General features: G+C 37.6%; 1 long non-coding RNA gene across 2 annotated transcripts; it reads right to left on the bottom strand.

The window, feature by feature from the left end:
• Nucleotides 1-2,672: 2,672 nt before the first annotated feature.
• On the bottom strand, nt 2,673-14,174 carry LOC139707649 (uncharacterized). Of its 2 annotated transcripts, XR_011709113.1 has the most exons (3): nt 13,624-14,174; nt 8,945-9,087; nt 2,673-4,167 (listed from the first exon to the last, which is right to left on the bottom strand). It is a non-coding gene; the product is annotated as an uncharacterized lncRNA (long non-coding RNA). The 2 variants fall into 2 exon arrangements; XR_011709112.1 differs by lacking the exon at nt 8,945-9,087.
• Between the last annotated feature and the right edge of the window lie 892 nt (nt 14,175-15,066).

Raw genomic sequence — 15,066 nt, 5'->3', positions numbered from 1 at the left:
AGTATTTTAATACAGGTGACAGACATTTAGCCAAATAAAATGAGGAATTTGTGACACTGCAACTGTATTAGAAATATAATCATGTTAGGGGGACATAAAATGACATTCTGACACATGACTGATCTAGTGTGGTGCTGGTTTTCAGTATTTTCTCCAAATTGAACCCTTTAAGTCTCTGTGAGAAACTGTTGGCTTGAAGCAACTGTATGTACAAGTGAGGAAATAATTAAGGGGTGAGTGAAACAGTAACTCTGTATTTAGTGCAATTGTCTGCACCTCAGGTCTCTGATCTGTCTGCTTCTCTCCGAAATACTTAAACCACACACTGAATTTTTATTCTATCATTTGGGACTATGAATTCTCTTCATTGCTCTCAATAACCACAACTGGCTGTTAGACTCCTTATGGACTCACATTAGAAAGTCAGACTGTCTTAACATTTTTCCTATGTAAATTTCAGTAATAGATTCCAGCCAGACCACCTCTAGTCTCCTAAATCCTGTTGAACAATGTTAGACATATGCAATTTCAGTTATCTTCCTTGTTCCAAAAAAATTCAATCTGGTGCGCTTACCTCATTATTTTCATAATAACAAATGAAATTGTATGCAGTGCCACACTGTACAAAGACTTCTTGATTTTCTCAGTGCCATTATTCATTCAATTATAGAAACAATCAATCTTAATATCAACCCACATTTTGTCTCAAAATGTGAACAAATTAGCAATCAGGAAAAGTACCTGGTAAAGAAAACAGTATGTTCTTCATTGCATCATTTAAATAAAAAGGCATGCCTATTTGAATAAGAAAAACTATTGATTAAAAATCTTTTTCTTATATAAAAATGCATTTTGATAACTTCCTTTACCATACTAGAATCAGCTTTAAACTAGAGAATCTCCTACAGAAGGAAAATTTAGAAAACTTCATTTAACTAATGGATAAGAATGATTTATAATTACTATATCAATTATTCATATATAAATATTTCCAGGCTACAAGAAATATGTAGATAATTTGTCATATAAGCAGGGCAATTTCTTTACAAGATAAATATGTTTAGCAAATTATTTTCTCATAAAGCAAAGGTAAAATTAAGCTGGACCCTTGCTGACAAAAAAAAAAAAAAAAAAAAAAAAGCTATGAGTTAGGAGGGCCCAGATTAGTTTTTCCTGTAGCCTTTAAAACAATACTAATAGTATTACAATCATGTGATGTTTAATATCCATGTATTTGCATATAAATTACTATTTAAGATACCTTTAATATTTATATGCAAAGACTGCTGAAAAATGTAGTGAATATTAAAAGCAGCAATAAAATATATCTATTGTTTGAAAAAAATGTTTCTCCTAAGACTGCATGGATGAATTCCAGATTAAATTTTCTTAGTTTATGCTTTCCAGTGACATTTTTCTAATGTTCTTATGTCATAAACATAACAATCTGACAGCAAATTAAACCATGTTTATTTTGCTTTTAGTCACTAATACTAAAGCAAAAAAATTGGATTCAGAATTTACCAGACAGTTTTATGCATGATACATGAAGCAGACTAGCATACCTCCATTTATTTTTTTCTTTACTATTTTGGCTCACTGACAGCAAAAGCCATGTATGTCTACACTTAAACAAACAAAAAAACAGTGTGAATGAATAATCACCTCACAGCATGAGAATTTTAGTTGATGGGAAACTTAAGCTACATGGTGACATTTCAGTGTTTCAAATTAGACCCTCTCTGTGTGAGAAAAGTAGGAAGACTGTGGTACAACACCTGGTGTTATAGATTGAATTGTATCCTCCTAAGATACATGTGGAATAACTCCTGCTTGTTACCTGTGAACGTGACCTCATTTGAAAATAGGGTGTTTACAGGTGTAATCAAGTTAAGATGAGTTCACATTGAATTAAGGTGAGCCTTAATCTCCTCTGGCTGGTATCCTTATAAAAAGAGAAGAGGAAGAGGAGACATGGTGGAACACCATGTGACAACATAAACAGAGATCCAAGTAATTCATCCACAAGCTAAGCAGCACCAGGGATTGCTGCCAGAAGCTAAAGAAACACATGGGATAGATTCTGCCTGAGAGCCTTTAGAAAAAGCAGGATACTGCTGATACCTTTTAGTTTTCAGAAGTCTGATCGAAGTTTTTGTGGTTTTTAAGCCACCTAGTCTGTGGTAATTTGTTGCAGCAATACTAGGAAACTAATAAACCTGGGTTTTTGTGAGAGGCACTGTTTTCCTATTAGACAAAGGAAGAATTTTTTTTTTTTTTTTTTAAATATGTGTGCTCTTTGAAAGTGTAATGAATGAGTACATTAGCAACAGAGATTGCTGGGAGCCATTAGCCAAGTAGGTATGACAATTTCCTTGCCAGCGTACCCCATGTTGCTTAGTGGAAGGACTCGTGGAAATAAGACATTTTGCAGTGACATTGCATCTAAGGTGACCTTGCTCAAGGACCAGGGCGGATCCGGGTTTAGGGTGTTCCCGGTTTAGGACTATCCGGGTTTAGGGTGGTTCCAGGTTTAAGGTTATTCCTGCTGGGAATAGGGCGTATCTGTCACGAGCAGCTTCTCAGCCTTGTCTGGTTACCAGGAGTTCCCTTCCGGATATCTGCACTGGACCCCGGACCGCGACGTACGCGAACACCAAGCACGAACTCGATTGCCTTTTGAAATGCTGGTTTATTCGCACACCACACAAAGCAATACACGAGGTGGCTGGCACACAACTGCACGATCTTACTCTCAGGCGACGAGAGTTAGTTGTGAGCAAATACATGGAGTTTCCCCCGCGCTTATATACTTTACAAGTTGTTCATACCTAACTTATCTAACATAAGCATACTGCCTGACTACTTTATCATCCTATGACCACAACTTAGAAGGTTACATCATCCACACTCAAAAAGGTTACATCATCCACTTATCTAACATAGACACACTCTCTGGTCATCTTGTGACCAGCACTAAAAAGTCACTGAGTTACTGCAAAGTCCAAACAAGTCCAAACAAGTTTCTCTGCTGATCCATGCTGACCCTTCATTCCTGATGTTTTACTCCTGTCATTCCACCCCCTTGATACGGAGGTGCCGAGGGTACTGCTGGTGCCGATGTATCAAAGCGACAAGTACGGTCCCCTGTCTTAGGTCGTCCATTCGGAAGTTGCCCGTCCTCGGGGAAACGTATGGGCTGTCGCGGCCCTCCAAACCAATCTTCTTCAGATTGGAAGATGCAATCCACGGCATCCATGCAGCCACCGACCACACAGGAGTGCAGAAAAGGATGAAAGCATAGCACGAAACTCACAGCAGAAGGGAGCTTTCACTCTCGGAACGAAAAGTTGTTTCAATCGTAAATAAAGGTCCAAATCCAAATCCTTTACTAGCAATAAATCTATCACCAAATTGTGAACTATCATAAATGGGTAATTAACATCTTTTTCAGAGAATATTGGAATTGGAGTCATCCGGTCCTTCCTGAACAATAGGTCGTTCCTCAGCTTGCGTCCTAATATCCGTTTGATGATTATCTGGTCCACAGACATAGTTAATCCACATAAGTCCATAATTTAATAAAGTAAGGCTTACAAATGTTTCTTAAACAAATGTCAAATAAAGATCTAGGAACATATGTATTCCTTTGTCTGCATTGTGAATTAATTCTACACAACAAATCATCACCAAATAATAATGATCTATTATAGTTAAGCGAAATAAGTCCATTAACATAAAAAGCACCTGCATTAGATTGTAAGGTTAATAAATCATGATCAGACTTCATCACTTCAGTGAACAATCCAAATAAAGCCTTAACACACAAATGTATATCATGTCTACAATAAACATCACAGTGCGAATTAATATTAGGAATACAATTCCAGACATGATTTAAAAACACACATAAAGAAGGTACAATACCCTCTAGATGTTTATCCAGCGGACACCATGGTCCACTACGTAGTGTTACTAATCTACATAAAAAAGAAAAACGTTCCTGACCAAACAGTGTATATGCACTATATGAAAACCATGTATTTACATGAAATTCAATGCAAAGATGACAATTTGCGTAGTGCAACTGTTCAGAATAATTCCTCGATCTTTTCGTCCTTCTCCTTCTTGGATTTAATTTTCTTAGTGCCTTTCGCTTCATGGTCCCTGTAATGTTGAAGTTTATCCATTTTAATGTAAGTTTTCTTTCCTGCAGACTTATTAATCTTTAAACAAACCTTAATGCATAATACTAATAATACAAAACAACATACATATAGCAATCCTTCCTTAATCCAATGGAAAGGATTCCATCTCATAATACAACTCACATCTGCATGAACTAATTTTCTAAAGAAACCTACAAAACTACAATCATAAGTATACTGAAAGTCACGCGGAATCAAGTATCCGGAATCAACTAACATTTTAACTTTATGAGTTTCACCTGAAAATCTTTGGAGAAGTTCAGTAGTTTGATTATGTACTGTCTCAATTTCCTTTCCCAATGAAGCATAAATGGATTTGGCTGCCTCTGTTGCTTTCATCATCTTTTTATATTCTTCTGACAGAGGTGGTTGGGGTACAAAAGAATGTAACCCAAAAGTATGATTAGACATATAAACCACCTGAGTCAGGACTCGTAAGTTTTGCGTAGCAGTAAAATCCTTAGACCTAAATAGATGTTTCTTAACAGTTAGATTCATATGTTCCATCATCATGACATTAGTATGTACATGACAACCAGCATTCAAACTTAAAGAATCACTATAAGAGATGTTTTGCCATCGTCGAACCATGTAAGGTTCAGGATAACAAGACAACATATTAAAATTCCCAAGATCGAACAGAGTAGCCTGAGGCATAGATATAGTTATATCAGAAGTCCTAGGTTCATCTGAGAAAAGATCATATGCTATACTAGTTGTTTTACCTATAGCATAAGTGGCTTCACTAGGCACATAATATGACATATTGTTCCATTTTAACCAATAAAACTTATCAAACGGTATTATCCAATCTTTACCAATTTTCTTCGGTATAGCCTTAGTTGGATATCCTATTACAACCTTAGATGTCGACATTTGCCATAAATTAATCATGCAAACACCAGTTTCACACCAAGAATCCTTTGTAGGATCTAATATGGTTATAGCTGATGCAGTTTCCATGCCTATGCCAGTTCTAAATAACAGTCTTATTTCTTCTAATCCCGCGGTGATCATTGCTTGCAGATGTTCACACTCCTGAGTTGCCTCCAATTGTTTCATACGTACATTCCATGATGCATCCATAGTCTCAATCACCTTACTTAGTGAATCAACATGGTGTTTCAAAAGTTCCTGTTCTGCAGAAAGTCTTTCCATAAGTAAAGATGCGGAGTGCAGATTTTTAGATAATTGTGAGATAACAAAGTTCTGTTTATTCTGAAGTCCTCGAAGAGCTGAAATTTCCACTCGAAGTTCCTCCGTCATTGCTCCAGCGATCGCTGCCCCCAAGGCTGCTCCGGCCAGGAAAGCGCCAATCGCTGCGAACTGCAAAGGTCTTCGTCCTGCTGCATTTCTTTGAACTGAATAAAACAAATCTGGCAACACAGTAGACTCAAAAGAAGGACATACAGTTTCACCTTTCAACAAATCACTAACAGACAATCGTAACACAATTGGCTGTACTTGTGGTTGTATCAAAAATCTAACTGGCTGATGTAATAAAGGTAAAAATCCTGGAGCCTCTAAAGTCTTCATAAAATTACCGTCCTTTTCCTTGCGTGGGAAGAGGACCGCTCTTGGGAAATGGGCAGTAACCCATCCCTTGGTTCCATTAAATCCTCCTCTATCGATTAAACAAGGATTCAAAGAGGTCGGTTCCATGTAGCATTTCTGCATATCCATCTTTGTACTATATATAATATGATTACCTGCATGTGCATCAAACACATCAGTATTATTATGTAAAACATCATGTGTTACAATATCATAAAGATTCCATTCATTCTCACTTCCTGGCAATAACATATACCAGTAATAAGGTAATTTTCCTGGATACATTTTACTAGACCAAGTAGAGAAATCCATTCCTTGTGTCAACCACCATTTCAGAGTTCTTCTATCTGCTACATCCACATGGTATCTAATTATAGTATCCCAGAGCTGTGCTCTAGGGCACCCGGTCTTCAATGACCAGTAGTCATCAGCATTTACCAGGTAAGTTTCTGTTTTGTAATTCACTAAAGTAACTTCATCCAAATCTGGTGGTACAAATGCAAGAGAATATACTGTTGGATGTAAAGTATAATCCCTCGTTTGTTTCTGTTGATTGTCTAATACAGCGTTACCACCTTCATAATGTTTGGAAACATTTCCAGTTATATTTACATCAAGAGGAATATCATAGTACGTGGAATCATTATGCATAATAGACCTATGAATACCAATCACATATTGCCATGAATGTGGAAACCATCTGCAAATAGATCTTTCCATAGCTAAACTAACATTTTTAGTGTCCACATAATTAGAATCAACTCCCATCGGGATTGACATATTATGGACATTCACTCTGATTTTGTCATCACTCAAATTAAACACGGGAATCAAAGTCCCAAAGAAATTATCATAAAACTTAAAGGTACTATCTTGGCTTTTATAATAAGGCCACCTTGAAGATTCTCCTTTGGATCCATTATAAGTATAATCTACCTGCAGAAATGTAACATTATACAAGTGTTTTTCCAAAATATCCTTAGGTGTGACAACCAATACAGGTTGCCAGGACTGATTATCAAACCTATGCCACGTATTATTCACCTCAAGATGCATATGAGAGGCATTCAAATATACAGCATGAAGAGGATTCTGTACACAATTTTGTCTGCTAAAATTATAACACCATGTCCAATTAAATATATTATAGTATTGTGTGTAGTTTTTCCACACTGTCTGGTTAACAATGTATTTGTCCACGGTGAATTTATAATCATGTAACCCTGGACTATGCACTCTCTGTCCCAATTTCGGGATATCCACAATCTCTGTGAGGTCCCATTCATTATTGGCATTTTTAAAAACATACCTCCTTGTTTTGTTTTCAAATAATAGCCATCCAGAGTGATTAAACATTCCAAATTCAGGATGTAATACCCCAGTCGTCCTGTAAGCCGGGCCCAGCCTACAGGCCTGTGTGTGAATCTTATAAGTTACAGATGAATAATTACCAATTTTATAATAATATCTATATTGGCACCACTTAAGGAAGGTTGAATCAACAGGGAAGCAAACTCTACCAATAAATGCTTGTCCCTGTGTTCGGTTAAGCATATCTCCAAAAATGCTGCGGATACAAACATACCCGATTTTGTCCTTTAATTTAGGAGGCGTGGCCACTGGTTTAACCAAGTTATGGGTAAATGGCTGTGGTAAAGGGTCGGTCAACACAACAGGTGATCGCCAAGTGGCGGTACCTAAGGTATTGACTTTCCACCAATTATCTATAGTAAGATAAGATTGGTTCCGTATTTCTAAGGATCTATCAGGATTCTGTAGGATCTCGAACTTTCCATATATAGGTAAATTAGGAAAATCCGCTACACAAGAAACATAATGGGTATAATTCAAATGAGTTCTGCTTTGCACATCTTCAATATATATAGACATATTCCTTTGTTTAGTGCTCATGGAATCTAGATACTGCTGTAACTCTTTTGGACACCATGTCCCGTAGGGTTCAACTAAAACTTGCGGCCATCTAGGCAACGGTCTAGCTCCTTGTAAATGTCTAGGTAATCTTTTCCACTCATCCAACATTTCCTTAGAATCATTATATGGCAACAAATTTATCCCCAACGTAGTTGTTCGTGGGGTTGTAGTTGTAATTTCACCAGAACCTTTTTCTTCTCCATTATCATATGAAGAATAGTCATATTCTTCATATTCATAATCAAATAAATTATAATCGTTCTGTTTGTTGGACACCCAAACCTGAAAAGGTAGTGATGCAACATCTTTTTCTGCTGCTTTTATACATGTAAAGTCATTCTCTTCTGTAAATTCCTCAAAAGTATATACAGTAAGGTTTGGATTATTAAGCACTGCTGCTGTAGCATTATAGCTTTTAACTAAAGGTTTGCCTCCAAGTTTCCTATAATAATACACAAAATGTGGCTTATAAGACCACATATCCATAATCCCAGGTACCAGATGACATCGGAGGGGGTTAGTTTCATATTTGTTAGAATATCCTCCATCCGCACTAGATCTAAACATTGGGCTATATACCCCAACTGTATTGATGTCCCAAAAATGGTCACACTCCTTAGGTGCGGAGTGTTTGTTATAATGGTGGCAAAATGCATAATTATGATAAAACAGGTATCTAATAGCAGTAAAATTTTGTAGGAATTTGTTACTTCTCCAATATTGTGGTATTACTGCACAAGAATTATTACACTCTTGAAGTGAACGAGTGAAATTAATATAATTGAAGATCCAATCTTTGTAAGAATACTTGGTCAGGTTAATGTTCCTGATACCAAAATAATATGGAGTTGTAGTAGTAAAAGTAGTGGGAGTTGTGGTTTGATTTCCCATTACTGAATAGAACTGCAGGGCTATCAAAAGTAGCAAAAATAGCAAAAGTAACAAAGTCCTAGGTGCCATTACCAGAAACATAGTGTATAATTAAGTACATAACAGGGTAGTAAGTCCCGTACCAACAATTTATGATTAAAACAAGTAGAACCATTCAAAAGAGCCGTCTGCCACTCGTTACAATGAAAATATCCACCCAAAAACAAGCAAGAATATACAATCAGGATAACAAAGCATATGTTAAACAAAACACACAAACGTTTACCTAGTGACAACATCTTGGCTTTTTACTAATCTGAGGTCCCCTTTTCCAGTTGATACCCATAGGGTATTTCCTTGTCCGTGTGATACAATCTCACCTTTAATCACAGAGTTATCTTTTCTGTTACGTATCCACACCTTATATGGTCTTATATTATCTGGGTTTGGGTCCCCGTCTGCCTGCACATCGATGTCCTTTTGAAATGTTTCCTCAAAGGGTGATCTCCTGTGCAGTCTTTGCCTAGAATTAAGTTCAAAAACTGCAATCAGTATTGCCTTGTCAAATGGCACATCTTGTCCTATCTGCCACAATTTAGTCTTTAATAATCCATTGAACCTTTCAATATTTCCTGCTGCTTGTGGGTTATAGGCCAAATGAAAATCCCAATTAATTCCTAAAACGTCAGCTAATTTCTGAACATTTCTACCAGTAAAATGAGAACCCTGATCAGAAGTCACATTCCAAGGACATCCATATGCTGCACACCAGCTCCAAATAGTTTTTATAGTCGAGCTTTGATCTGCATGTCTACTTGCACATGCATGTCCCAATCCGGTACTACAATCTACCATAGTACACACATATTTTCCATTCTGCAAAGGACCAATATAATCAATTTGTACCTTTTCATTAAATCCTCTTGGTGACGGCCTATTATGGGGTGGATCCCTCCGGAAACGTTGTACCGAGGATGCGCATAATTCACATCCAGATATCGCACGCTTGCATGCTCCCCAGGTGACTTTTATATTTCTTCCTTGAAACCACTGGAACATTCCATGTGTTCCAATATGTCCTAATTCCTTATGCAATTGTCGGATCTCATCATCCGAAATATCAGCATTCAATTCAGGAAGTTTTATATGCCAATTTGGGTCACGTTTCAACCGAATCTTTGTATCTGTTCTATCTGATATTTTCCAAGGGGCCTTATTCACCAATTTTAGCCCTTCGGAGTCAAATTTACTCAATTTGTCTGCCACATTATTAAATTTAGATATTTCATCTGTACGTCCTGTGTGAGCATCAACGTGCGCTATCTTTACATGTATAGGTGCCTCCGCAAGAAATTTCCAAATATGTATTCCCCATACATTTTTTCCATTAATTTTATAATCAGATTCCTTCCACTTTGCAGACCATATGGCAATACCATTACAAACTGCCCATGAGTCCGAAAAAACGTGTATATACTTTTTCTTTTCATGGATAGATTGTTCAACGGCCAATTTTACTGCACAGAGTTCTGCTAACTGTGCTGAGGCATCCGAGCCTTCCTTCACTAAGATCTTTTTATCACTTGGTCGATATGCCACAGCTTTCCATTTAGTGATATTTCCTACTACTTTACTTGATCCATCTGTGAACCATGCATTTTTATGAGAAGCAACTGCCCCCCATTTTCCAATAGGTTGTGTCTTTGGTTGTTTAACCTCTACCGGTACTTCTACCATAGGCTGAGCAAAAACTAATTCTGATAACCTTAATGTCTTATTATTCCCTGACACTGTTGCATCATTAATTATAGTTAACAAATACCATTTCCATTTCAACACTTTTTGTTCCATGGGTAAACCTCTAAAGTCTTCCTCCTTAGTTCGTACCCAATCCAAAATTGGTATCTGAGTTCTTAATGTAACTACTCTGTTAGTTAAAACAAAACCTAGACTCTGTACCGCCGTATAAGCTGTCCACACTGTTTTTTCAAAGAAAGAGTACTTGTTTTCGGAAAAAGGAAATCTTTTGGAGTAAAACCCAACTGGTTTAGTCTGACTATTACTTTTAGTATATATGCCCCAATTTCCAAAGTCATTGGCATATATTATATCAATTATAATTTCTTCACCAGGTTGAGGTACATACAATTGGGTATATGTCTGAACATATTCCTTAGCTAAATCTAATGACTTTTTCTGTTCCGGTCCCCATACAAAGTCCGCAGCTTTCCTGCATACCCTGTGTATTGGAGCCAGAATCATTTGCAAATATGGAATATGTAATCTCCAATATCCCAAAATGCCCATCACCTGCTGAGCCTCTGTCTTGGTTTTTGGTGACTGTAAAGCCAAAATCTTATTTATCACTGCATCTGGAACCTTAGGTCCTTCTGTAGTCCACACCACCCCCAGATACTTAACTGACGTGGCTGGACCCTGAATTTTATCAGGATTGATGGACCATCCTTTTGATTTCAATAATGTAACTACCTCGTCCTTTACCTTATTTAACTCGGTCATATCTTTCCCAGCAATTAATATATCATCTACATATGACCATAACTTAGTAGTTCCTTTATCTTGAAAGTCCTTTAACGTTTCTTGTAAAGTTACATGTGCTATAATTGGGCTATTTTTATATCCTTGTGGTAACCTTTTAAACCTATATTGTACTGATTCCCAAGTGAATGTAGTCAATTCTCTACTCTTAATATCTAATGGGATAGCGAAAAACATATCACTCAAATCTATAGCACAAAAACAAGTAGGTGAAAAATTCCTAATTTGAGCATAAATAGACTCTACATCTGGAAGAGTACCTGGCATAGAAGGGGTTACTTTATTTATATTCCTATAGTCTACCGTCAATCTCCACTTGCCATTAGGTTTCATAACAGGCCATACTGGACTGTTATATTTAAATGATGATGCCTTTTCTATTATATCTTTTTCCAACATTTCCTTTATTGTGGCGCTAATCTCTTCGTGTCCTCCTTTAATAGGATACTGTTTAGTAAACACTGGTGGAGTATGGGGCAATTTTACTGGATCAATCTTTACTTGACTTAAAATTTTTGTTTCAAAACACTTTAATCTCTTCAAAGGTAACCATTCACCATACAATAACCTGATTTCCTGAATTCCTAATACTCCATGTGGAACTTTGCCTACCAACACTTGTATTGTATAATCCAAATCATATATTTTAAATGTTACCCATTCTTTTCTCATTTCTGCCCTATGTCCAGATACTCCTTGTACTATAACTTTTTCCTTAGCTGGTTTATTATTTACAAAATCATCTCTGACTATTGTTACCTCGCTTCCCGTATCTATCAGGAAGGAGTCTGTATATTCTTGATTATCAACTATAAATTTTAATTGTATGAACGGCCGGGTGTCCGGCTGTTTTGCCATCTGGGTGTTCCAAACCTTGGCATTGTTAAACCAAACCTTCCTCTCTGGCCCTGCACCTGATTTCCTCGCGGCACCGGCCTTTGTGGCTTCATTCTGCTTCCTATCTGCCTGTTGTTTACAGCAACATTTCCTTGTGTCCAGGCTTGTCCTGGTCGCACCTTTCTCCAGTCTTTGCCATTTCCCAACATATTTCTGTTTCTTGGGAGGCTCCGCTGGCCAGGCGGGCCTCCCAGACGGAAGTTTTTTGTCTGGAAACATTGACTGTTCCCATTTGTCTGGTAACATTTAATATTTCCGTTACTATTCGTTGGAAAGCAGACTGGGTTTCGGGCTTTAGCTTGAAATGACATTGCAGCTTGAAATGACATTTTGTGCTCTTGTTGTAATTCTCGATGCTGTTTTAAGAACTCAACTACATCCCATAGGGTGTTGGCTCCAGCTAGCATGGTTGCCAACATCATTCTATGCTGTTCTGGTGCTCCTTTTATAATTATTCTCCTAAGCGCGGCTGTTAAGTGAGCACTTAAAGGGGATCCTTGAAACTGATTATAAATTTTGCTAAAAATAGCTAACTTCTTTATTATCTTAATCCCTTCACTGGGATTCTTCCACTGTACCTGGCCTTCAAAGACACCCCAATCTATATGTGGGATGGCCTCTGCCCAGGCTATTGCAATCCAATCCCAAAGTGTGCGTACCCTGTCAGGTTCCTCTTGTATAATCTTTGCCAAAGTGTCCGCAACACTCGGATTGTCTATCTGGATATTAACCACCTGCATCTCCTTGCCTGCGAGTCTTATAGACTTGCCTCCCTTACTATGAATTGTAAACAAAAAGTCTCCATCGGTCTGATCTTTCTGTGAAAAATCTTGCCTTAACTGAACCATTTCAGGTCTAGTTAAGTCCCTAGTTTCAATAACTTGTTCCAACCCATCTGGGCGTCCCCGTCCGGGTGTGGATGTTTTAATTACTGAAACTGGCATGCTGGCCTTATCAGGAGCTTCCAGTTGGTCCAATATGTCTTTCAAAAATGGGTTATTACTTCCATTTTTAAGGGCTTCTTTTACTAACCTTTTGCCTCTTAGCCTGTCATCATCTATATCATCTATAATTTTACATAATATTCCCGGGATTTCTTTCTTGTCAGCCCGCTCCATTATGGGCTGGACGGTCTGAGGATTACTTAATGTTACCTCAACTGTGGTTCCTTTCTGGAACTCAGGCATCTTTGCCTGAACAATTCTTTCAATACCTCGCCATGGCGATTGAGATTTTAATTCCTTTTGCTCGAGCTTTAGTTCTCCTATTCTACATTTCTGCCTAAATCCTTTTATTACTTCCTTGAAGCCCATGTTGCTATTTTTAAGAGGATCCTCAGTTTAGCTACATGAATTTTCCAAGCAATAAACCCGTTTGTTTCTATCTTATAAGGTATCTGACTTATTCCCTGATGCCAGCTATATAGTGCCCAATTTTCTATCCTTTCCTTAAGCCACCCCATGCACAGGGACCACCGTCCTCCTAAGGATTTTGGTGGGGGCACTCCCCTTTCATTCCACCTTCAGCCTAGACGCCGGACGATCACGGTCATTCTAGGTTTTCAGTAGAAGAAATTGTGCATTGCCATGTGGGTTATATTTACCTGCTCCGGAGCTCTTCTTCCGTATCCTGCCGACTACGCCAACTGTCACGAGCAGCTTCTCAGCCTTGTCTGGTTACCAGGAGTTCCCTTCCGGATATCTGCACTGGACCCCGGACCGCGACGTACGCGAACACCAAGCACGAACTCGATTGCCTTTTGAAATGCTGGTTTATTCGCACACCACACAAAGCAATACACGAGGTGGCTGGCACACAACTGCACGATCTTACTCTCAGGCGACGAGAGTTAGTTGTGAGCAAATACATGGAGTTTCCCCCGCGCTTATATACTTTACAAGTTGTTCATACCTAACTTATCTAACATAAGCATACTGCCTGACTACTTTATCATCCTATGACCACAACTTAGAAGGTTACATCATCCACACTCAAAAAGGTTACATCATCCACTTATCTAACATAGACACACTCTCTGGTCATCTTGTGACCAGCACTAAAAAGTCACTGAGTTACTGCAAAGTCCAAACAAGTCCAAACAAGTTTCTCTGCTGATCCATGCTGACCCTTCATTCCTGATGTTTTACTCCTGTCAGTATCCTGCTGCCTGAGTTCCCCTTGAGTTCTCACGGGATTCAGACAGTATTTTTTGGGAGACAGAAGCCCAGTGGGGGTGGATTTGGGCAGAGAATGTGGATTTCCCCAGAACGTGATTGTAGACGGCTGGTGTGAGTTCGGGAATAAAGAGTTGCTGTTTGAATCTACAAGCTGTGTGGTGGCTCGTGATTTTGTGCCCAGCCAGACTGTGTCAAGAGATAACATGTCTTCCTAAAAGCAAATTATGTAAAGAAGGGAAGCAAAATCAGATACACTTTTGGTAAGAATAAGAAATTCATTGCACTGAATAGAAAATGAGGTCCTTAAGCATCATAATACTAAATATTTACTGGTATTAGGATGTAACATAGGCTAGTGAACATTAATGGAAATATCAGTCAATAAATTAAACTAGGTTCATACTTAAAATGTGATACAGCAATAATAATACAATGATAGTGGGCCATTTGAAAATTGTAATCAATTGAAAAACTTTGTTTTATTTAATCACATAAAGGTATTATGGAAACTACAGTCATGTAAGCAAAAGTCCTAAAGATAGATGACTTCAGAAAAAAAAACTTCTCTGGAAATAAGACTCGTACTTTTAATAGAATAGAACTCATAGCTATAATTTTAATCTGTCATGAAAACCAATTTTTATCACATTCATTTGTCTTGTTATTATCTGAATGATGAAAAAGGGCAATATGGTAATCCAGACAAACTATTAAGGTACCCATAAATATAAGCTTAATTATCAATAGAACCAAATTTTGGAATTTTGAGTGAACTAAGTATATTATTAAAAATGTAAATATATCCCATAACAATAGAATTTCAAATATTATTTACCTGTGTGAATTTGTTTTTCTGCTCTTTTACACAA

The sequence above is a fragment of the Marmota flaviventris genome, chromosome 11 (assembly GCF_047511675.1).
Source record: "Marmota flaviventris isolate mMarFla1 chromosome 11, mMarFla1.hap1, whole genome shotgun sequence".
Lineage (NCBI taxonomy): Eukaryota > Metazoa > Chordata > Mammalia > Rodentia > Sciuridae > Marmota > Marmota flaviventris.
Note: the sequence above shows the minus strand (reverse complement) of the source record. Positions and strands in the feature narration are given on the sequence as shown.